Source organism: Hakea prostrata, unplaced genomic scaffold (genome assembly GCF_041222555.1).
Source record: "Hakea prostrata isolate BN-2017 unplaced genomic scaffold, UWA_Hpros_2 contig_85, whole genome shotgun sequence".
Classification (NCBI taxonomy): domain Eukaryota; kingdom Viridiplantae; phylum Streptophyta; class Magnoliopsida; order Proteales; family Proteaceae; genus Hakea; species Hakea prostrata.
The window spans coordinates 119,219-142,981 of record NW_028291204.1 but is presented as its reverse complement, the minus strand read 5'-3'; the positions used below and the strand labels follow the sequence as shown (position 1 = coordinate 142,981).

General features: G+C 29.9%; 1 long non-coding RNA gene across 1 annotated transcript in view; it reads left to right on the top strand.

Moving 5' to 3' along the window:
* Positions 1-266: 266 nt before the first annotated feature.
* LOC148998951 (uncharacterized) overlaps positions 267-23,763 on the top strand; it is a 30,967-nt gene continuing 7,470 nt past the window's right edge. The window contains exon 1 of the long non-coding RNA XR_016171078.1: positions 267-23,595. This is a non-coding gene — a long non-coding RNA (uncharacterized LOC148998951). The remainder of the gene's footprint in view (positions 23,596-23,763) is intronic.

Below are 23,763 nucleotides of genomic sequence, written 5' to 3'. Positions count from 1 at the left end.
AAATAAAGTTTCGGTATTCCAATTGCAATTAGGAGAGTTACAAATTTTAACAAAAGATTTAGTAGAATAACAAATTTGACCACGAAAAGATACTAGGAGAACCACAAACAGCCACGATCCCGCTGGCGTAAACGCATGAAATAGAAAGTTCACATTGGCCGTCGGATCATTCCCACCTTCTAAAAATCTGAACCGTCCATGATAAAAAATCCTCCGCGTATAAATGCAAGTGTTTGCGGGAGGTTGTTGAGGTCTGCGTTTCTTATTTCTCTCGTTGCGTTTCGGTCTTTTACGATCATCTCTGTTATCTCTGCGATCGTCTGTGTTATCTCTGCCCGATTGTGGAGTCTTTATTTCTGTAAGTTTTCTCTTTGTCGACTGCTTTGATGAGCAGAAGATATAGGCGCTGGGTATGACTAGGTTTCACACGCATGGTCTGATGTTATTTGAGGGATTGTTTGCTGTCTAATTCCTTCTAAATGACACGGGAACAGACGAGGAGGAAATAGTTTGTTGTTTATTCTTTCTTTGATTGATGCATAAGATCTGATGGAGAGCAGAGCTGAGGCATGGCAACTTCTTTCCCATCAATGTTGTTAATTTTCGGATCAGGAAGATCATGCTAGTAGGAATTCTGAAGAGATGTTGATTGGATTTACCTCTTACTTAATAATCGTTAAATCATTGAAGCTATTATTTTATTTTGTATTTTATCTGGTTTAATGATCTTTAAATAAGGGTAAAATCCTTCAATTTACTTCTTCTTCAGGTTGGTTATGAACCGCTGACATGGTTTTGTTTGGATATTTGTGACGGGAATCATTAGTCATATCTAAACGATTTTATTCACAATCTGTGAATATAATCTTTTGGTGCTCTATTTGTCCCTGAGGTTTCAATTTTAGCAAGGCGACATTATGCAAGTTGATTGGGTTTAGCTTTGTTTTTGAAGAGTTTATATCGGTTCTGCAATTTTCATCTGGTTTATGGCCTTTGAATCCGAATTAGATCGTTGATTTCACTTGTTCTTCAGGATTATTGTGAATCAGAAGATATGGTTTTGAGTGAATTTGTGATGAGGAGAAAAAACATGGTTCGATGTTTCTTCTAAATCTGTTAAATATAATATGTTGGTGCCCCTCTTTGTTACTAAGGTTCTGAATTCTGATATGTGCGAGGCGTTATTGCTCTGTGGGACATGAGATTGGTTTGACGTATGGTACTCGATTGTGGTGATAGAGGCATGCCACTTGTGATTTAACACTAATTGTTGTTTGGGAAAATAGTTGAAGGTGCATACATATTCTCTAAGGGTGTGTAATGATTCTTTCTCAAGGACCTGGAACTTATTTCGGTACTCTTCAGTTGAATTTATATTGGAGATGGATAATCAATCAGCATGATTTGCAGATATTTTAGATTGGTTTGGTCATTGGGTAAGATTTATCTTTGGTTAGTTATCCTTGCCTGTTGGAGTTATCCTTGGTGGCCTTTTAATCTTGTCGAAGTACTGAAGCGTTGTCCAGTATCACCTTAAAATCAGTGGACATGAACAGAAAATAGGTGTGCCAATCCTTAGATCTCCTTTGTCTTGCAAGCCCTCATTATTTTTAACTACTTGTTGTGTAATAAGATCAAGATGCTTCTCAAATTCATAAGAATAGCTTGAAATGTGCACATCTACATGCTAATTTTTCATTAGCTGGTTTTATTTTGTGTAGATTCATGGAGCAAGACTACAAGTATCAAAGATGTGATTTCCTTTTGGTTTGAAGAGCTTAGTAAACAATTTTATTCTTTATCTATGTTCAAGCAGGGATACTTTAGGCGACCAAGTATGCTGCTTGGTTATTGTATCCATGTGGGTGAAGGATGTGCAGTTGCATTGATGAGGAGAATTTTTATTTTTATTTTGTAGTGGGCTTTAGAGCATACTTTTCCCCCTTTTTTTAGTTGTAGGCTATACGTTATCTAGGAGTGTATTTTCCCCATTCTTCATGTTCAGATATTGTGCATTTTTATTGTTGTCATGTACCTAAATATAATTTTGTGGGCGCTTCCACATGATTTCACATATGTTACTTCGGATGTACATTTAGATAGTGTAGGGATGTAATCTATAATACTTAGATGATTTTGTGGTTAATTTTGTGATGCTAAAGTTGGTGTACTATTGAACCCCCCTCTCTTTCAAGCTGGATGATGGAGCCCAAAATGCTTATTGGTTAGGTTTTGTTACAAGTTTGAGTTTTGTCTGTTAATGGGTATATTTTCTTTAATTATTATTGAACTAGTTTATTGGGGTATTGAATCTATTGTTCTTTTTCCCAATTGAAATGCATGGATTTAGGAAAGGTGCCAACTACTTATTGTTAATGCTGCAAGTTGCAATGACTAGTTCTCTCTCTGACCTTCTTCTTCGTCAGTTTGATTATTGGATTTGATGTGTTTTGGCAAATCAATATTTTTGAAATTGTGGCTCAAACTGTCTATTTAATTTTTTTTATCTTCTGACCAGTTTTGGATTTGAAGAATTGTCTTTTGGTTTCTAGGTTTAATGGTTCTTCAAATTCTCACGTTGCTTGTTTGATTCTCAACAGGGATCTGTTGGTGTCCCTCACAAAGAAGTAGGTACATGTCCAAAAATTGAGTATGCCTATTTTCATATTCTTTATTCTACACCATGTTCCTAGTTCGTTGGTGTCTTCCTTGGTTTGAATACTGTTGAAAATGAGAGAAGTGGTTGTTGCATTGGGGTGTGGTTATTTTGTATCGTCACTTCAACTCCCATACCTCTAGCACATCAGTGTCTTCTTTGGTTGGAACTATACTGGGGCTAAGTTGTGGAACATTCTTTCTTCCTAGAGCTGGTTAAAGTAATTTACCTATTTGAACTGGTTTTTAAGTAGTTCCTTTAAGGAAAGTTGCTAGTGTAATGCTTTTAGGTAAGAAGCATCACAATGTAGGGATAGTATCTAATGCCTGTATTGTACCATTAAATCATTAATCATTGTCCATATGTGATTGATGTTCTTTTTGTGTTGTTGTTGACCTCAATTGGAGACATCACTCTGTTGTGGGTATGTAGTATAATTATTTGATTTCGCTTTGCAGCCCCTATAATTGAGCTTTTTCCATTGGCAGGGAGTTAGAAGCCTGTGTACTAAATCATCTCCTTTTTTAAAAAATTTCCTTGACGATGGTATGTATTTTTTGGTTTAAAATTGTTTTACAACTTCAATGATATGTTTAGAGAACCATGTGTATATCCCCCCCCCCCCACCAAAACAAAAAAAGTAGTTAGGTTGCCTTAATTTTTTTTTAAATAATGTAATTATTTTTATTGCTTAATATTTAGGATACATTATAGTGTTGTTTGAATTTTTTATCCTTTCTCTTTTGAAAGACCTTTTTTGGTGTCTAGAACATGCTATTAATGGGGAAGTGGTGTAGAATGTGAATTTCTATTTGTTATTAGGTTCTTCTTAGCTCATCTAATTTATTTTTGTAATATAGTTTTACATTGCTTTGTTGGACAAGAGGGCCAATTTTTTGCTTATTATTGTTGGTGTTTACATAGTGATGCACATTGCAATTGGAGCTGAACTGTTGAATCTATTTTCTCTGTAGGTTGAGTTTGAAATCTTGACTATCTATTGATTATCTTTGATGGACATGTCCAAGATGACTTGGTATTTCTTTCAAATTTTGATTTGCTGTTTGTATTTCTTGATGGATTACAAAATTTTATGCATGAATTCTTGTTACTTTTTGGACTCTTATTGGAGCAGTATTTCAATTGGGGTAGGTGTTGGAATGGGTGGCATCTACAAATTGTAGTGGCAACTAACGTATGGCTTAGAGAATGAGTTACTTACTTTTGACTAGTTTCCTTTTTCTAAGTTCCCTTCCTCTTTTCACTACTATCCAACTTTAGTTGTTCCCCTCCCCACCCCCCCCCTTTTTTTGTACAGGTTTATATGTTAATGTCATGTTACGTAGTTTCACATTGATTCTTCATTGCCTCTATTTACTAGATAATATATTTTTTTTCAATTTTGCTTCTGTTTGTGTGTTCTTTAGTTATATTGTTGTCTACCTTATCGATTTACTAATCATTTATTCGGTTATTAACTGCTAAGTTTTTATTTATTTAAGGGTTCTGTTGGAATATTGAATTTAAAACGTTGAGCCTTCTTAGAATTGAAAGTGCTCCACATTTTTAAAAGGGAGTTCCTTTGAATTTTTGATTGGATGTGTAGTTACGTTGGTTAACCATAGTCTTATGAAATTTATCACTGTTTCTATTAATGCATTCTTTCTTCTTGATGCAGTAGTGAATGATTTAGAGGTTTTTTCAAAGGGCCATGGACTATGTATTCCTTTGGTGGCTTGTAGGTTTTTTAGTGGAATAATTTGGTAGTTTGGAAATGGTTGTTGAATTTTTTTATATTATTATTATTATTATTATTTTGCTCGTTAAGTTGAGCTTGGAGTCTTAAATCATATGTTGTTAGAGCATTGGTAATGAACTTAAGCATATAATTTGGTATCGGGAGTTTCTTTCAAATTGTAAACGGCTATTTGTTTATTTTTATCACCTGAATTTGATTCTATCAATTGATGATTATGTACTTTTTCTTTTGTTATTGCTTGTAGTTTTAGAACTGTTGCCTATTTTGGAATGGATCGAGTTGACAAATATGTAGGCAAGTGAGATATGACTTTTCAGGCTATATTAGTCTTATTTGTTTCCTTTTCTTCTAGTTTCCCTTATGAGCTTTAGTTTGAAATAGCATTCTTGATTTTTGTTTGGTGTAGTGGGCTTTTGTTTGAAATTTAATATTTGATATGTTTTTTACTTTATTGGTGTGCAATCGTGTGTGTTCTTGTAGAGAGGGATTTTATGATAAACTGCCGTTAAGTAACTTTGTTAATGGTTTGCAAGTAAATTATGTTGGTTGGCTTGAGTTGGTCTTAATTTTAACGCTGATATATAGTGTTTTTTTACCATTATTATTTGTATTTGTATGATTTTCTATTTGTTCTTATTGGATGCTTGCGATGTATGTTATGGTTGTGCTAGTGGGTAAATCATTCAGCTCTTTTATTAATTGTAATGGTTTTCTGAGTGATGAATGGAGAAAGATGGAAAATTACAAATAATTAATTAGTGCATAGTCAAATTGAAGTGAAGGGTTTTGCATCGGAAAGTCACGTACACATTGTCGTTTCCTCGAAAATTTCTTTTATTTTTTGAGATTGTGTGAAATTTTCTTGTGATTAAATAATCATTTAGTCAACATTAATTGCTGAGTCTATTTTTTCAGGGTTCTGTTCGAATACTAAATTTCATGGGTTGAGCGTTCTTGAAACATGAGTGCTCCACATTTTTAAAAAGAGTGTTCTTTAGAATTTTGTATTGGATGTGTAGTTAGATTGGTTAACTACAGTTATATGAAATTTATAGGTGTTACAATAAGTGGATTCTTTCTTTTTAATGCAATAGTAAATGATTCACATGTTTGACTATGTACTCCTTTGGCGGTTTGTAAATTTTTCAGTGGGATAATTTTTTTACGGGCTAAGGCGGTATTTTGCAATCATCATACTCATTTCTCTTTATAATTTTTTAATAAGTTATTTTTACAATTTGTAGATGTTGAAGTTTGGGATTGTTTGAATTTTTTGTTCTTTAGGTTAAAGCTTGGACTCTTAAACATACGTTGTTGGAGAATCTGTAATTGACTCATCAACAAAATTTTGGATAAAGAGTTTCTTTCAAATTTTAAACGGTTATGTGTAAATTTTTATAACTAGAGTTTGATTCCATGTGTTGATGATTCTATATTTTTTCTTTTGTTACTTACTGCATGTAGTTTTAGAACTGTTGCTGGTTTTGGCATGGATAGAGTCGACAAATATGTTGGCAAGCGACATATGGGTTTGAGTTAGTCTTATTTGTTTCCTTTCTTTTAGTTCCCTCATGAGCCTTAATTTGAAAAAATATTTTTTATTTTTGCTTGGTGTAGTGGGTTGTAGTTTGAAATTTCTTATTAGATATATTTTTTACTTTTTTAGTATGCCATCTTATGTGTTTTTGCAGAGAGATCTAGTGTTTTGCTATTAAGTGGATCACGTTGATGTAATAATATTGTTATGGGGTGATACCATATTTTTTAAGTTCTATTTTAATAAATTTTTGAATAAGATTTTTATTTTGATTATTTATGATAAAATAATATTAAGTAACTCTATTAATGGTTGTTTTCAGGTAACAGTGTTGTTTGATCTGAGCTAGTCTTAATTTTTATGTTAATTTATAATTTTGTTTACCATTATGTCTTCATATGATTTTCTATCTGTTCTCATTGGATGCTTGGGACATGTTGTGATTATATTGGGGGTAAATCATTAAGTTTTTTTTTATTATTAATTATAATGGTTTTTTGAGTGATGAGTTGAGAAAGATGGAACATTGCAAATAATTTATGAGTGCATAGTCAAATTGAAGTGAAGGTTTTTGCATTGGAAACTCACATATATATTGTCGTTTCCTCGAAAATTTCATTTATTTTTTTAGATTGTGTGAAATTTTCTTATGATTAAATAATCATTTAGTCAATCATTAATTAATTGTTGAGTTTATTTTTTCAGTATTCTGTTGGAATACTAAATTTCATAGGTGTTAGAGAAAACCTGTGAATCATTTGCTACTACGTTACTCACGTACATATTCACAAGTTTTCTGTAAGGGTCATTGACTATGTACTCTTTTGGCGGTTTGTAGGTTTTCTACTAGGATAAAAAAAAAAATTGACTGGCTAAGGCGGTATTTTGCAATCATACTCATTCCTCTTTATAATTTTTTTAATTAAATTTTTAATGAATTATTTTACAATTTGCAAATGTTGAAGTTTGGGATTGTTTAAATCTTTTGTTTTTGTTCTTTAGGTTGAGCTTGAACTCTTATACATACATTGTTGGTTTTGGCATGAATGGAGTGTACCAATATGTTGGCAAGCGATATACGAGTTTGAGGATGTGTTGGACCCATTTGCTTCCTTTCTTTTAGTTTCCCTCATGAGCCTTCGTTCGATATATCATTTTCTATTTTTGTTTGGTGTAGTGATTTGTAGTTTGGAATCTTATTGGATATATATTGACTTATTTGCTATGCCATCTTGTGTGTTTTTGCAGAGAGATCCGGTGTTTTGCTATTAAGTGGATGACGATTGATGTAATTGTATTGTTATTGATTGATGCAAGATTTTTTAAGTTCTATTCTAATAAATTTTTGAATAAGATTATTATTTTGATTGTTTATAATAAAATAACATTAAATATCCTTGTTAATGGTTGTTTGCAGGTAAACAGTGTTGTTTGGTTTGAGCTAGTCTTATTTATAATATTGATTGATTTATGAGTGTTATAATAAGTGGATTATTTCTTTTTTATAACTCAGTAGTAAATGATTCACAGGTTTTCTATAAGGGCCGTTAATTATGTACTCTTTTGGCAGTTCGTAGGTTTTCTACTGGGATAATTTTTTTTGACTAGCTAATGTGGTATTTTGCAATCATCATACTTATTCCTCTTTATAATTTTTAACGAATTATTTTTACAATATGCAAATGTTGAAGTTTGGGATTGTTTAAATATTTTGTTTTTGTTCTTTAGGTTGAGCTTGAACTCTTATACATCATTGTTGGAACATTTGTAATTGACTCAAACAAAATTTTGGATAGGGAGTTCCTTTAAAGTTTTAAACGGTTATGTGTGTATTTTTATAGCTAGAGTTGGATTCCATTTGTTGATGATTCTATATTTCTTTTTTTTGTTACTGCATGTAGTTTTAAAATTGTTGCCGGTTTTGGCATGGAAGGAGTCTACAAATACATTGGCAAGCGACATACGGGTTTTGGGATGTGTTAGTCATATTTGTTTCCTTTCTTTTAGTTTCCCTCATGAACATTTGCTTGATATATCATTTTCTATTTTTGCTTGGTGTGGTGGGTTGTAGTATGGAATCTTATTAGATATATAGACTTCTTTGGAATGCCATCTTTTGTATTTTTGTAGAGAGATCTGGTGTTTCGTTATTAAGTGGATGACGATTTATGTAATAGTTTTGTTGTTGATTGATATAAGATATTTTAAGTTCTATTCCAATAAAGTTTTGAATAAGAGTTTTCTTTTGATTGTTTACGATAAAATAATGTTAAGTAACTCTATTAATGGTTGTTTGCAGGTAAACGGTGTTGTTTGGCCTAAGCTAGTCTTATTTTTAATATTAATTTTTAATATTTATTTATGGGTGTTATAATAAATAGATTCTTTCTTCTTGATGTAGTAGTAAATGATTCATAGATTTTCTTTAAGGACCATTGACCATGTACTTTATTGGCGGTTTGTAGGTTTTCTGGTGGGATAATTTGTTTTTTGACGGGCTAAGGTGGTATTTTGCAATCATCATACTTCTTCCTCTTTATAATTTTTTAATTAAATTTTTAATGAATTATTTTTACAATTTGCAGATGTTGAAGTTTGGGATTGTTTAAATTTTTTGTTTTTGTTCTTTAGTTGAGCTTGGACTCTTATACAAAATTTTGGATAGGGAGTTCCTTTCAAATTTTAAACGGTGATATGTGTGTAATTTTATAATTAGAGTTTGATTCTATCTGTTGATGATTCAATACTTCTTCTTTTGTTACTAGATTTAGAACTCTTGTCGATTTTGGCATGGATGGAGCCTACAAAATGTTGGCAAGCGACATATAGGTTTGGAGATGTGTTGGTTCTATTAGTTTCCTTTCTTTTAGTTTCCCTAATGAACGTTGTTTTATCTATAATTTTCTATTTTTGCTTGGTGTAATGGGTTTTAGATTGAAATTTCTTATTGAATATATTTTTGACTTCTTCGGTATGCCATCTTGTGTTTTTTTTAAAAGAGATCTGGTATTTCGCTATTAAGTGGATGATGATTAATGTAATAGTATTTTTTTTGAGTGATACAAGATTTATTAAGTTTTATTCCAATAAATTTTTGACTAAGAGTTTTATTTTGATTGTGTATGATAAAATAACGTCAAGTATTTTTATTAATGGTTGTTTGCAGGTAATAATGTTATTTGGCCTGTGTTAGTCTTATTTCAATATTGATTTATGGGTTAACAATAAGTCGATTCTTTCTTTTTTATGCTGTAGTAAATGATTCACATATTTCTCTGTGGGCCATTGACTATGTATTTTTTTTGCGGTTTGTAGGTTTTCTAGTGGAATAAAAAATTTTTGACAGGTTAAAGCGGTATTTTGCAACCATCATACTCGTTCCTCTTTATAATTTTTCTTTAATTAAATTTTTAATGAATTATTTTTATAATTTTCAAATGTTGAAGTTTGTTGAAGTTTGGGATTGCTTAAATTTTTGTTTTTGTTCTTTAGGCTGAGCTTGGACTTTTATACATACGTTGGAGCATATGTATTTGACGGAGTTTTTTTCAAATTTTAAACGATTATGTGAATTTTTATAACTAGAGTTTGATTCCATCTATTGATGTGTTTATACATTTTTGTTATTGTATATAGTTTTAGAACTGTAGCCGGTTTTTGCATTGATGGAGTATACAAATATGTTGGCAAGCGACATACGGGTTTGGGGATGTGTTGGTCTTATTTGTTTCCTTTTTTTTAGTTTCGCTGATGAGCGTTCGTTTGATCTATCATTCTCTATTTTTGATTGGTTTAGTGGGTTTTAGTTTGGAATTTCTTATTGAATATATTTTTGACTTTCTTCAATATGCTATGTTGTGTGTTTTTGTAGAGAGATCTGATGTTTCGCTATTAAGTGGATGGCGATTGATGTAATAATATTGTTTCTGAGTGATACAAGATTTATTAAGTTTTATTCCAATAAATTTTTGAATAGGAGTTTTAGTTTTATTGTTTATGATAAAATAACATCAACTCTATTAATCGTTGTTTGCAGGTAATATTGCTGTTTGGCTTGTGCTAGTCTTATTTTTTAATATTGGTTTATAATATTAATTTATGGGTTTACAATAAGTGGATTCTTTCTTCTTGATGCAGTAGTAAATGATTCACATGTTTTTTGTATAGGCCGTTGACTATATTTTTTTTTGCGGTTTGTAGGTTTTCTAGTGAAATAATTTTTTTAGGGGCTAAAGTGGTATTTTACAATCATCATACTCATTCCTCTTTATAATTTTTTTAATTAAAATTTTAATGAATGATTTTTACAATTTGCAAATATTGAAGTTTAGGATTGTTTAAATTTTTTGTTTTTGTTCTTTAGGCTGAGCTTGAACTCTTACACATATGTTGTTGGAGCATCTGTAATGGACTCATAGACAACTTTGGATAGGGAGTTATTTTTAATTTTTAAACGGTTACGTGTATTTTTATAACCTGAATTTGATTCCATCAATTGATGTTTTCATACTTCTTCTTTTGTTATTGCATGTAATTTCAGAACTGTTGCCGGTTTTGGCATGGATGGAGTATACAAATATGCTGGCAAGCGACATATGGGTTTGAGGATGTGTTGGTCCTATTTGTTTCCTTTCTTTTAGTTTTCTCGGATGAGCGTTCGTTTAATCTATCATTTTCTATTTTTGCTTGGTGTAGTGTGTTTTATTTTGGAATTTCTTATTGAATATTTTTTTGACTTCTTCGATATGCAGTGTGTTTGTTTTTGCAGAGAGATTTGGTGTTTTGCTATTAAGTGGATGACGATTGATGTAATAATATTGTTTTTGAGTAATACGAGATTTATTAAGTTTTATTCCAATAAATTTTTGAATAAGAGTTTTATTTTGATTGTTTATGATAAAATAACGTCAAGTAATTCTATTAATCGTTGTTTGCCAGTAACAGTGCTGTTTGGCTTGTGCTAGTCTTATTTTCAATATTGATGTATAATATTGATTTATAAGTTTACAATAAGTGGATTCTTTCTTCTTGATGCAGTTGTAAATGATTCACAGATTTTCTCTATGGGTTATTATGTATTTTTTTGGCGTTTTATAGGTTTTCTAGTGGAATAAAAAAAAAAATTTTACGGGCTAAAACGGTATTTTGTAATCATCATATTGTTCCTCTTTATAATTTTTTAATTTTTAATTAAATTATCACTGAATTAATTTTACAATTTGCAAGATATTGAAGTTTCGATTGTTTAAATTTTTTTTTGTTCTTCGGGTTGAGCTTGGACTCTTATACATACGTTGTTAGAGCATCTATAATGGACTCATAAACAAAATTTTAGATAGGGAGTTCTTTTCAATTTTTAAACGGTTATGTGTATTTTTATAACCTGAGTTTGATTTCATCTATTGATGTTTTTATACTTCTTCTTTTGTTATTGCATGTAGTTTTTGAACTGTTGCCGGTTTTAGCATGGATGGAGTATACAAATATGTTGGCAAGCAACATACGAGTTTGATGATGTGTTGGTTCTATTTGTTTCCTTTATTTTAGTTTCTCTGATGATCGTTCGTTTAATCTATCATTTTCTATTTTTGCTTGGTGTAGTGTGTTTCGTTTGGAATTTCTTATTGAATGTATTGATTTCTTCGGTATGCCAGTTTGTTTGTTTTTGCAGAGAGATATGGTGTTTCGCTATTAAGTGGATGACGATTGATGTAATACTATTATTTTTTAGTGATACAAGATTTATTAACTTTTATTCCAATAAATTTTTGGATAAGAGTTTTATTTTGATTGTTTATGATAGAAATAACGTCAACTAACTATATTAATCGTTGTGCAGGTAGCAGTATTGTTTGGCCTATACTAGCCTTATTTTCAATATTGATTTATGGGTTTGCAATAAGTGGATATTTTCTTCTTAATATAGTAGTAAATGATTCACATGTTTTCTCTATGGGTCATTGACTATGTATTTTTTTGGTGGTTTGTAGGTTTTCTATTTAAATTATTTTTTAACGTGCTAAGGCAGTATTTTGCAATCATCATACTCGTTTTTTTTTATAATTTTTTTAATTAAATTTAAATGAATTATTTTTACAATTTGCAAATGTTGAAGTTTGGGATTGTTTAAAGTTTTGTTCTTCAGGTTGAGCATGGACTCTTATACATGAGTTTGATTACATCTGTTGATGTTTTTATACTTCTTTTTTTATTGCATGTAGTTTTAGAACTGCTGCCGGTTTTGGCTTGGATGGAGTATACAAATATGTTGGCAAGTGACGTACGGGTTTGAGAATGTGTTGGTCTTGTTTGTTTCCTTTTTTTTGTTTCCCTCATGTGTCTTCGTTTAATATATGATTTTCTATTTTTTCTTGGTGTAGTGGGTTGTTTGCAATTTCTAATTAGATATATTTTTTACTTCTTTGGTATGCCATCTTGTGTGTTTCTTCAAAGAGATCTGATGTTTCGCTATTAAGTGAATGACGATTGATGTAATAGTATTGTTATTGAGTGATAAAATTTTTGAAGTTCTATTCCAGTAAATTTTGAATATGAGGTTTCTTTTGATTATTTACGATAAAGTAACATCAAGTAGCTCTATTAATGGTTGTTTGCAGGTAAACGGTGTTGTTTGCCCTGAGCTAGTCTTTATTTTTAATATTCAATTATAATATTTATTTATGGGTGTTACAATAAGTAGATTCTTTCTTTTTAATGCAATAGTAACTATGGGCCATTCACCATTTACTTTATTAGCGGTTTGTAGGTTTTCTAGTGGGATAAACTTTTTGGACGGGCTAAGGCGGTATTTTGTAATCATCATACTCCTTCCTCTTTATAAATTTTAAATTAAATTTTTAATGAATTATTATTACAATATACAAATGTTGAAGTTTGGGATTGTTTAAATTTTTTTATTTTGTTCTTTAGGTTGAGCTTGGACTCTTATACATACGTTGTTGAAGATATGTAATGGACTCATAGACAAAATTTTGGATAGGGTGTTCTTTTCAATTTTTAAACGGTTATGTGTATTTTTATAACTATAGTTTGATTCTATCTGTAGAATATTTTATACTTCTTTTGTTATTTCATGTAGTTTTAGAATTCTTACCGGTTTTGGTATGGATGGAGTATATGAATATGTTGGCAAACGACATAAGGGTTTGAGGTTGTGTTGGTCCTAATTGTTTCCTTTTTCTAGGTTTGCTTATAAGCATTCGTTTAGTTTGGGATTGTTTAAATTTTTTGTTTTTGTTTTATTGGCTAAGCTTGGACTCTTATACATACGTTGTTGGAGCATCTGTAATGGACTCAGACAAAATTTTGGATAGGGAGTTCTTTTAAATTTTGAAACGGTTATGTGTATTTTTATAACTAGAGTTTGATTATATCTGTAGATGTATTTATACTTATTATTATTTTGTTATTGTATGTAGTTTTAGAACATTTACCGACTTTGGCATGGATGGAGTATACAAATATGTTCCCAAGCGACCTACGGGTTTGAGGTTGTGTTGGTCCTAATTGTTTACTTTTTTAGGTTCATTTATGAGCATTCGTTTAGTTTGGGATTGTTTAAATTTTTTATTTTCTTATTGAATATATTTTTGACTTCTTCCGTATGCCATCTTGTGTTTTTTTTTGCAGGGAGATCTGGTGTTTCGTTATTAAGTGGATGACGATTGTTGTAATTTTATTGCATTTTAGTGATACAAGATTTATTAAGTTTTACTCGAATAAATTTTTGAATAGAAGTTTTATCTTGATTTATTATAATAAAATAACGCCAAATAACTTTTTTAATCGTTGTTTGCAGGTAACAGTGTCGTTTCGCTTGTGCTAGTCTTATTTTCAACATCGTTTTTTAATATTGATTTATCGGTTTATAATAAATGGATTCTTTCTTCTTGATGTAGTAGTAAATGATTCATTGGTTTTCTCTATAGGCCAGTCACTATTATTTTTTTGGCGGTTTGTAGGTTTTCCAGTGGAATAACTTTTTTTTTACGGGCTAAAGTGGTATTTTGCAATCTTCATACTCGTTCAACTTTATAGTTTTTTAAAATAATTTTTTAATGAATTATTATTTTTACAATTTGTATATGTTGAAGTTTGGGATTGTTTAAATTTTTGTTTTTGTTCTTTAGGCTGAGCTTGAACTTTTATACATACGTTGTTGGGGCATCTGTAATGGACTCATAGACAAAATTTTGGATATGGAGTTCTTTACAATTTTTAAACGGTTATGTGTATTTTTATAACTAGAGTTTGATTCTAACTGTTGAATATTTTATACTTTTTCTTTTGTTATTTCATGTAGTTTTAGAACTGTTACTGGCTTTGACATGGATGGAGTATACAAATATGTTGACAAGTGACATACGGGGGTTTGAGGTTGTGTTGATCCTAATTGTTTCCTTTTTCTAGGTTCGCTTATGAGCATTCGTTTAGTTTGGGATTGTTTAAATTTTTTGTGTTAGTTTTATAGGTTGAGCTTGGACTCTTAACATACGTTGTTGGAGCATCTGTAATAGACTGAGACAAAATTTTGTATAGGGAGTTCTTTTCAAATTTTAAACGGTTTTGTGTATTTTCATAACTAGAGTTTGTTTATATCTGTTGATGTTTTTATACATATTCTTTTGTTATTGAATGTAGTTTTAGAACTATTGCCGGTTTTTACATGGATGGAGTTACAAATATGTTGGCACGCCTAATACGATTTTGAGAATATGTTGGTTCTATTTATTATCATTTATTTTAGTCTCGCTTATGAACGTTCGTTTGATCTATCATTTTTTATTTATGCTTGGTGTGGTGGGTTTTAGTTCAGAATTTTTTATTGAATATATTTTTGACTTCTTTGGTACGCCTTCTTGTGTGTTTTTACAAGGAGATCTGGTGTTTCGCTATTAAGTGGATGACGATTGATGCAATTGTATTGTTTTTTAGTGTTACAAGATTTAATAAGTTTTACTCGAATAAATTTTTGAATTGACGTTTTATTTTGATTGTTTATGAAAAAAAATAACGCCAAATAGCTCTATTAATCGTTTTTTGCAGGTAACAGTGTTGCTTCGTTTGTGCTAGTCTTATTTTTAATATTGATTTATATTGATTTATTGGTTTACAATGAATGGATTATTTTTCTTGATGTAGTAGTAAATGATTAATTGGTTTTCTCTACAGGCAGTTAACAATTTATTGTTTTGGCGATTTATAGGTTTTCTAGTGGAATAAGTTTTTTTTACAGCTTAAGGTGGTATTTTGCAATCATCATACTCGTTCAACTTTATAGTTTTTTAAAATAAAATTTTAATGAATTATTATTTTTACAAGTTGTAGATGTTGAAGTTTTTGATTGTTTAAACTTTTTGTTTTTGTTCTTTAGATTGAGCTTGGACTCTTATACATTCGTTGTTGGAACATCCGTAATGGAATCTTAGACAAAATTTTGGATAGGGAGTTCTTTACAATTTTTAAAGAGTTATGTGTATTTTTATAACTAGAGTTTGATTCTATCTGTTGAATATTTTATACTTCTTTTTTTTATTTCATGTAGATTAAAATTGTTACTGGTTTTGGCATGGATGCAGTATACAAATATGTTGGCAAGCGACATACGAGTTTGAGGTTGTGTTGGGCCTAATTGTTTCTTTTTTTTTTAAGTTCGTTTATGAGCATTCGTTTAGTTTGGGATTGTTTAAATTTTTTGTTTTTGTACTATAGGCTGAGCTTGGACTCTTATACATACGTTGTTGGAGCACATTTAATGGACTCATAGACAAAATTTTGGATCGGGAGTTCTTTACAATTTTTTAACGATTATGTTTATTTTTATAACTAGAGTTTGATTCTATCTGTTGAATATTTTATAATTCTTCTTTTGTTATTTCATGTAGTTTTAGAATTGTTACTGGTTTTGGCATGGATACAGTATACAAATATGTTGGCAAGCGACATACGGGTTTGAGGTTGTGTTGGGCCTAATTGTTTCCTTTTTTTAAGTTCGCTTATAAGCATTCGTTTAGTTTGGGATTATTTAAATTTTTTGTTTTTGTGCTATAGGCTGAGCTTGGACTCTTATACATACGTTGTTGGAGCATATTTAATGGACTCATAGACAAAATTTTGGATCGGGAGTTCTTTACAATTTTTTAACGGTTATGTTTATTTTTATAACTAGAGTTTGATTCAATCTGTTGAGTATTCTATAATTCTTCTTTTGTTATTTCATGTAGTTTTAGAACTATTACCGGCTTTGGCATGGATGGAGTATACAAATATGTTGTCAAGCGACATACGGGTTTGAGGTTGTGTTGGTCGTAGTTGTTTCCTTTTTCTAGGTTCGTTTATAAGCATTCGTTTTGTTTGAGATTATTTAAATTTTTTGTTTTTGTTCAATAAGTTGAGATTGGACTCTTATACATACGTTGTTGGAACATCTGTAATGGACTCATAGACAAAATTTTGGATAAGGCGTTTTTCTCAAATTTTGAACGGTTATGTTTATTTTTATAACTAGAGTTTGATTCTATCTGTTGAATATTCTTCTTCTTTTGTTATTGCATATAGTTTTAGAACATTTACCGGCTTTTGCAAGGATGGAGTATACAAATACGTTCCCAAGCGACCTACGGGTTTAAGGTTGTGTTGGTCCTAATTGTTTCCTTTTTTTACTTTCGTTTATGAACATTCGTTTAGTTTGGAATTATTTAAATTTTTTATTTTTGTTTTATAGGCTGAGCTTGGACTCTTATACATACGTTGTCGGTGCATCTGTAATGGACTTTGACAAAATTTTGGATAGGGCGTTCTTTTTAATTTTTAAACGGTTATGTGTATTTTTATAACTAGAGTTTGATAATACCTATAAATGTTTTTATACTTATTATTTTGTTTTTGTATGTAGTTTTAGTACTATTGCCGTTTTTGACATGGATAAAGTATACAAATATATTCGCACGCGAAATACGGGTTGTGGATGTGTTCGTCATATTTATTACCTTTATTTTAGTTTGGCTTATAAGCGTTCGTTTGATCTATCATTTTCTATTTATGCTTGATGTAGTGGGTTTTAGTTTGGATTTCTTATTGAATATTTTTTTGGCTTCTTTGGTGTGCCATCTTTTGTGTTTTGTTAGAGATATCTGATGTTTCGTTATTAAGTGAATGACGATTTATGTAATAGTATTAGTTTTTAGTGATACAAGATTTATTTAGTTCAATCTAATAAATATTTGAATATGAGTTTTATTTTGATTGTTTATGATAAAATAACGCCTAGTAAATTTATTAATCGTTATTTGCAGGTAACAGTGTCGTTTCGCTTGAGATAGTCTTATTTTCAATATTGATTTATAATATTGATTTATGGGTTTACAATAAATGGTTCTTTTTTCTTAATGTAGTAGTAAATGATTCATTGGTTTTCTTTATGGGCCGTTGACTATATATATTTTTGGTGGTGTTTGTAGGTTTTCTAGTAGAATAAGTTTTTTTTTGCGGGTTAAAGTGGTATTTTGCAATCATCATACTCGTTTCACTTTATAATTTTTTTAAAGTAAATTTTTAATGAATTAATATTTTTACAATTTGAAGATGTTAAAGTTTGGGATTATTTAATTTTTTTGGTTTTGTTCTTTAGGCTGAGTTTGGACTCTTAACATACATTGTTGGAGCATCTGTAATGAACTCATAGACAAAATTTTGTATTGGGTGTTTTTTTCAATTTTTAAACAGTTATGTGTATTTTTATAACTAGAGTTTAATTCTATCTGTTGAATATTTTATACTTATTTCATGTAGTTTTAGAACTGTTATTTGCATTGACATAGATGGAGTATAAAAATATGTTTGCAAGTGAAATACGGGTTTGAGGTTGTTTTCGTCCTAATTGTTTCATTTTTCTAGGTTCGCTTATCAGCATTCGTTTAGTTTGGGATTGTTTTAATTTTTTTTTTTGTTCTATAGGCTGAACTTTGACTCTTTTACATATGTTGTTGGAGCATCTGTAATGGACTCAAACAAAATTTTGTATAGAGAGTTTTTTTTTTCAATTTTTAAACGGTTATGTGTATTTTTATAACTAGAGTTTTGTTATATCTATTGATATTTTTATACATATTCTTTTGTTATTGAATGTAGTTTTAGAACTATTGTCGGTTTTGGCATTGATGGAGAATACAAATATGTTGGCACGCGTAATACTGGTTTGAGGATGTGTTGATTCTATTTATTTCCTTTATTTTAGCCTCTCTTATATACGTTTGTTTGATCTATCATTTTCTATTTATGCTTGGTGTGGTGGGTTTTAGTTTGAAATTTTTTATTTAATATATTTTTAATTTCTTTGGTATGCCCTCTTGTGTGTAAAGCAGGGAGATCTTGTTTTTCGTTATTAAGTGGATGACGATTGATGTAATTGTATTGTTTTTTAGTTTTACAAGATTTATTAAGTTTTACTCGAATAAATTTTTGAATTGGCGTTTTATTTAAATTGTTTATGATAAAATAACGTCAAGTAACTCTATTAATCGTTGTTAATGGTTTACAGTGTCGTTTCGCTTGTGCTAGTCTTATTTTCAATATTGATTTATCAGTTTAAAATAAATGGATTCGTTCTTCTTGATGTACTAGTAAATGATTCTTTGGTTTTCTTTATAAGCAATTCATTATGTATTTTTTTGGCGGTTATAGGTTTTCTAATTGAATGAGTTTTTTTTTGTCGGGCTAAGGTGGTATTTTGCAATCATCATTTTCGTTCTACTTTATAGTTTTTTAAAATAAATTTTTAATGAATTATTATTTTTACAATTTGCAGATGTTGAAGTTTGGAATTGTTTAAATTTTTTATTTTTGTTTTTTAGGCTGAGTTTGGACTCTTATACATACGTTGTTGGAGCATATGTAATGGACTCATAGACAAAATTTTGGATAGGAAGTTCTTTACAATTTTTAAACGGTTATGTTTATTTTTATAACTAGAGTTTGATTCTATCTGTTGAATATTTTATACTTCTTTTTTTATTTCATTTAGTTTTAGAATTGTTACCGGCTTTGGCATGGATGGAGTATACAAATATGTTGGCACGCGACATACGGGGGTTTGAGGTTGTGTTGGTCCTAATTATTTCTTTGTTTTAGTTCACTTATGAACATTCGTTTAGTTTGAGATTGTTTAAATTTTTTGTTTTCTTTCTACAGGCTGAGCTTGGACATTTATACATATGTTGTTGGAGCATCTGTAATGGACTTATATACAGAATTTTGGATAGGGAGTTTTTCTCAATTTTTAAACGGTTATTTGTATTTTTATAACTATTTATATTTTTATACTTATTCTTTTGTTATCAAATGTAGTTTTAGAACTATTACATATTTTTGGCATGGATGGAGTATACAAATATGTTGGCACGCGAATTACGGGTTTGAATATGTGTTGGTCCTATTTATTTCCTTTATTTTAGTCTTGCTTATGAACGTTTGTTTGATCTATCATTTTCTAATTATGCTTGGAGTGGTGGGTTTTATTTGGAATTTCTTACTGAATATATCTTTGACTTATTCGGTATGCCCTCTTGTGTGTTTTTGCTGGGAGATCTGGTGTTTCGCTATGAAGTGGATGACGATTGATGTAATTGTATTGTTTTTTAGTGTTACAAGATCTATTAAGTTTTACTCGAATAAATTTTTGATTTGGCATTTTATTTCGATTGTTTATGATAAAATAATGCCAAGTAACAATATTAATCGTTGTTTGCAGGTAACAGTGTCTTTTCGCTTGTGCTAGTCTTATTTTCAATATTGATTTATAAAGTTGATTTATCGGATTATAATAAATGGATTCTTTTTTTCTTGATGTAGTAGTAAATGATTTATTGGTTTTCTTTATAGGCCGGTCACTATGTATTTTTTTGGCGGTTTGTAGGTTTTCTTGTGGAATAAGTTTTTTTTTTTTTTTTTTTACGGGCTAAGGTTGTATTTTGCAATCATCATACTCGTTCCACTTTATAGTTTTTTAAAATAAATTTTTAATGAATTATTATTTTTACAATTTGTAGATGTGGAAGTTTGGGATTGTTTAAATTTTTGTTTTTGTTCTTTAGGTTGAGCTTGGACTCATATACATACGTTGTTGGAGCATCTGTAATGGACTCATAGACAAAATTTTGGATAGGGAGTTCTTTTCAATTTTAAGACGGTTATGTGTATTTTTATAATTAGAGTTTGATCCTCTATCTGTTGAATATTTTATGCTTTTTCTTTTGTTATTTCATGTAGTTTTAGAACTGTTACTGGCTTTGATATGGATGGAGTATACAAATATGTCAGCAAGCGACATACGGGGTTTGAGGTTGTGTTGGTCCTAATTGTTTCCTTTTTCTTTGTTCGCTTATGAACATTCGTTTAGTTTGGGATTGTTTAAATTTTTTGTTTTTGTTCTATAGGCTGAGTTTGGACTCTTATACATACGTTGTTGGAGCATCTGTAATGGATTCAGACAAAATTTTGGATAGGGAGTTTTTTCAATTTTTAAACGGTTATGTGTTTTTTTATAACTAGAGTTTGATTATATCTGTAGATGTTTTTATACTTATTCTTTTGTTATTGCATGTAGTTTTAAAACTATTGCTTGTTTTGATATGGATGGAGTATACAGATATGTTGGCATGCGAAATATAGGTTTGAGGATGTGTTGGTCCTATTTATTTCCTTAATTTTAGTCTCGCTTATGAGCGTTACTTTGATCTATCATTTTCTATTTGTGTTTAGTGTAGTGCTTTTATTTTGGAATTTCTTATTGAATATATTTTTGACTTCTTCGGTATGCCATCTTATGTGTTTTTGCAGGGAGATCTGGTGTTTCGATATTAAGTGGACGACAATTGATGTAACTGTATTGTTTTTTAGTAATACAAGATTTATTGAGTTTTATTTGAATAAATTTTTGAATAAGTGTTTTATTTTGATTTATTATGATAAAATAACGCCAAGTAACTTTATTAATGATTGTTTGCAGGTAAAATTGTCGTTTCACTTGTGCTAGTCTTATTTTCAACATTGATTTATCTGTTTACAATAAATGTATTCTTTCATCTTGATGTGGTAGTAAATGATTCATTGGTTTTCTTTATAGGCCATTGACTATGTATTTTTTGTTGGTTTTCCAGGTGGATTAAGTTTTTTTGGCGGGCTAAGGTGGTATTTTGCAATCATCATACTCTTTCCACTTTATAATTTCTTAAAATATATTGTTATTGAATTATTTTTTTTACAATTTGCAGATGTTGAAGTTTGGGATTGTTTAAATTTTTTTGTTTTTGTTCTTTAAGCTGAGTTTGGACTCTTATGCATACGTTGTTGGAGCAACTGTAATGGATTCATATTCAAAAATTTTTATATGGTGCATTTTTCAATTTTTAAACGGTTATGTGTATTTTAATAACTAAAGTTTGAATCTATCTGTTGAATATTTTATACTTCTTCTTTTGTTATTGCATGTAGTTTTAGAACATTTCCTGGATTTGGCATGGATGGATTATACAAGTATGTTGTCAAGCGACATACAGGTTTAACGATGTGTTCGTCCTATTTGTTTCTTTTTTTTAGTTTTGCTTTTAAGCATTCGTTTAGTTTGGGATTGTTTAAATTTTTTGTTTTTGTTCTTTAGGCTGTGTTTGGATTCTTATACATACGTTGTTGGAGCATTTGTAATGGACTCTTAGACAAAATTTTGGATAGGGAGTTCTTTTCAACTTTTAAACGGTTATTTGTATTTTTATATTAGAGATTGATTATATCTGTAGATGTTTTTATACTTATTCTTTTGTTATTGTATATAGTTTTGGTACTATTGTCATTTTTTGCATGGATGAAGTACACAAATATGTTGGCATGCGAAATATGGATTGAGGATGTGTTGGTTCTATGTATTTCCTTTATTTTAGTCTCGTTTATGAGCATTCGTTTGACCTATCATTTTCTATTTATGCTTGGTGTAATGGGTTTTTATTTGAAATTTCTTATTGAATATATTTTTGACTTTTTCGGTATGCATTCTTATGTGTTTTTGCAGAGAGATCTGGTGTTTCGCTATTAAGTCGATGACGATTTATCTAATAGTATTGGTTTTTAGTGATACAAGATTTATTTAGTTTTATTCTAATAAATTTTTGAATAGGAGTTTTATTTTGATTTATTATGATAAAATAACGCCATTTCGCTTGAGCTAATCTTATTTTAAATATTGATTTATAATATTGATTTATCGGTTTAAAATAAATGGATTCTTTCTTCTTGATGTAGTAGTAAATGATTCATTGGTTTTCTTTATAGGCAGTTGGCTATGTATTTTTTTGGCGGTTTGTTGGTTTTCAAGTGGAATAAGTTTTTTTTTACGGGTTAATGTGGTATTTTGCAATCATCATACTCGTTCCACTTTATTCTTTTTTAAAATAAATTTTTAATGAATTATTATTTTTACAGTTTGCAGATGTTGCAGTTTGGGATTGTTTAAATTTTTTGTTTTTGTTCTATAGGATAAGCTTGGACTCTTATACATACGTTGTTGGAGCTTCTGTAATGTACTCATAGACAAAATTTTGGATAGAGAGTTCTTTTCAATTTTTAAACGATTATGTGTATTTTTATAATTAGAGTTTGATTCTATCTGTTGAATATTTTATACTTCTTTTGTTATTGCATGTAGTTTAGAACTGTTACCGGTTTTGGCATGGATGGAGTATACAAATATGTTGGCAAGCGACATACGAGTTTGAGGTTGTGTTGGTCCTAATTGTTTCTTTTTTTTTAAGTTCGCTTATGAGCAATTCGTTTAGTTTGGGATTGTTTAAATTTTTTGGTTTTGTTTTATAGGCTGAGTTTGGACTCTTATACATACGTTGTTGGAGCATCTGTAATGGACTTGTAGACAAAATTTTGGATAGGGCGTTCTTTTCAATTTTAGACGGTTATGTGTATTTTTATAATTAGAGTTTGATTATATCTGTAGATATGTTTATACTTATTCTTTTGTTATTGCATGTAGTTTTAGAACTATTGCCGGTTTTGGCATGGATGGAGTATACAAATATGTTGGCATGCGAAATACGGGTTTGAGGATGTTTTGGTTCTATTAATTTCCTTTATTTTACTCTCGCTAATGAGCGTTCGTTTGATCTATCATTTTCTATTTATGCTTGGTATAATGTGTTTTATTCTGTAATTTCTTATTGAATATATTTTTTACTTTTTTGGAATGCTATCTTGTGTGTTTTTGCAGAGAGATCTGGTGTTTCGCTATTAAGTGGATGACGATTGATGTAATAGTATTGTTTTTATGATAAAAGATTTATTAAGTTTTACTCGAATAAATTTTTGAATAGAAGTTTGGTTTTTATTGTTTATGATAAAATAACGTCAAGTAATTCTATTAATCGTTGTTTGGGGGTAACGGTGTCGTTTCGCTTGTGCTAGTCTTATTTTCAATATTGATTTATCGATTTACAATAAATAGATTCTTTCTTCTTGATGTAGTAGTAAATGATTCACTGGTTTTCTTTATGGGCCGTTGACTATGTGTTTTTTTGGTGATGTTTGTAGGTTTTCTAGTGGAATAAGTTTTTTTTGCTGGCTAAGGTGGTATTTTGCAATTATCATACTCGTTCTACTTTATAATTTTTTTAAAGTAAATTTTTAATGAATTATTATTTTTACAATTTGCAGATGTTGAAGTTTGGGATTATTTAAGGGTCTATTTGGTTACATGAGTCAAAAGATTTCAAATATCTAGAGATATCAAATCTA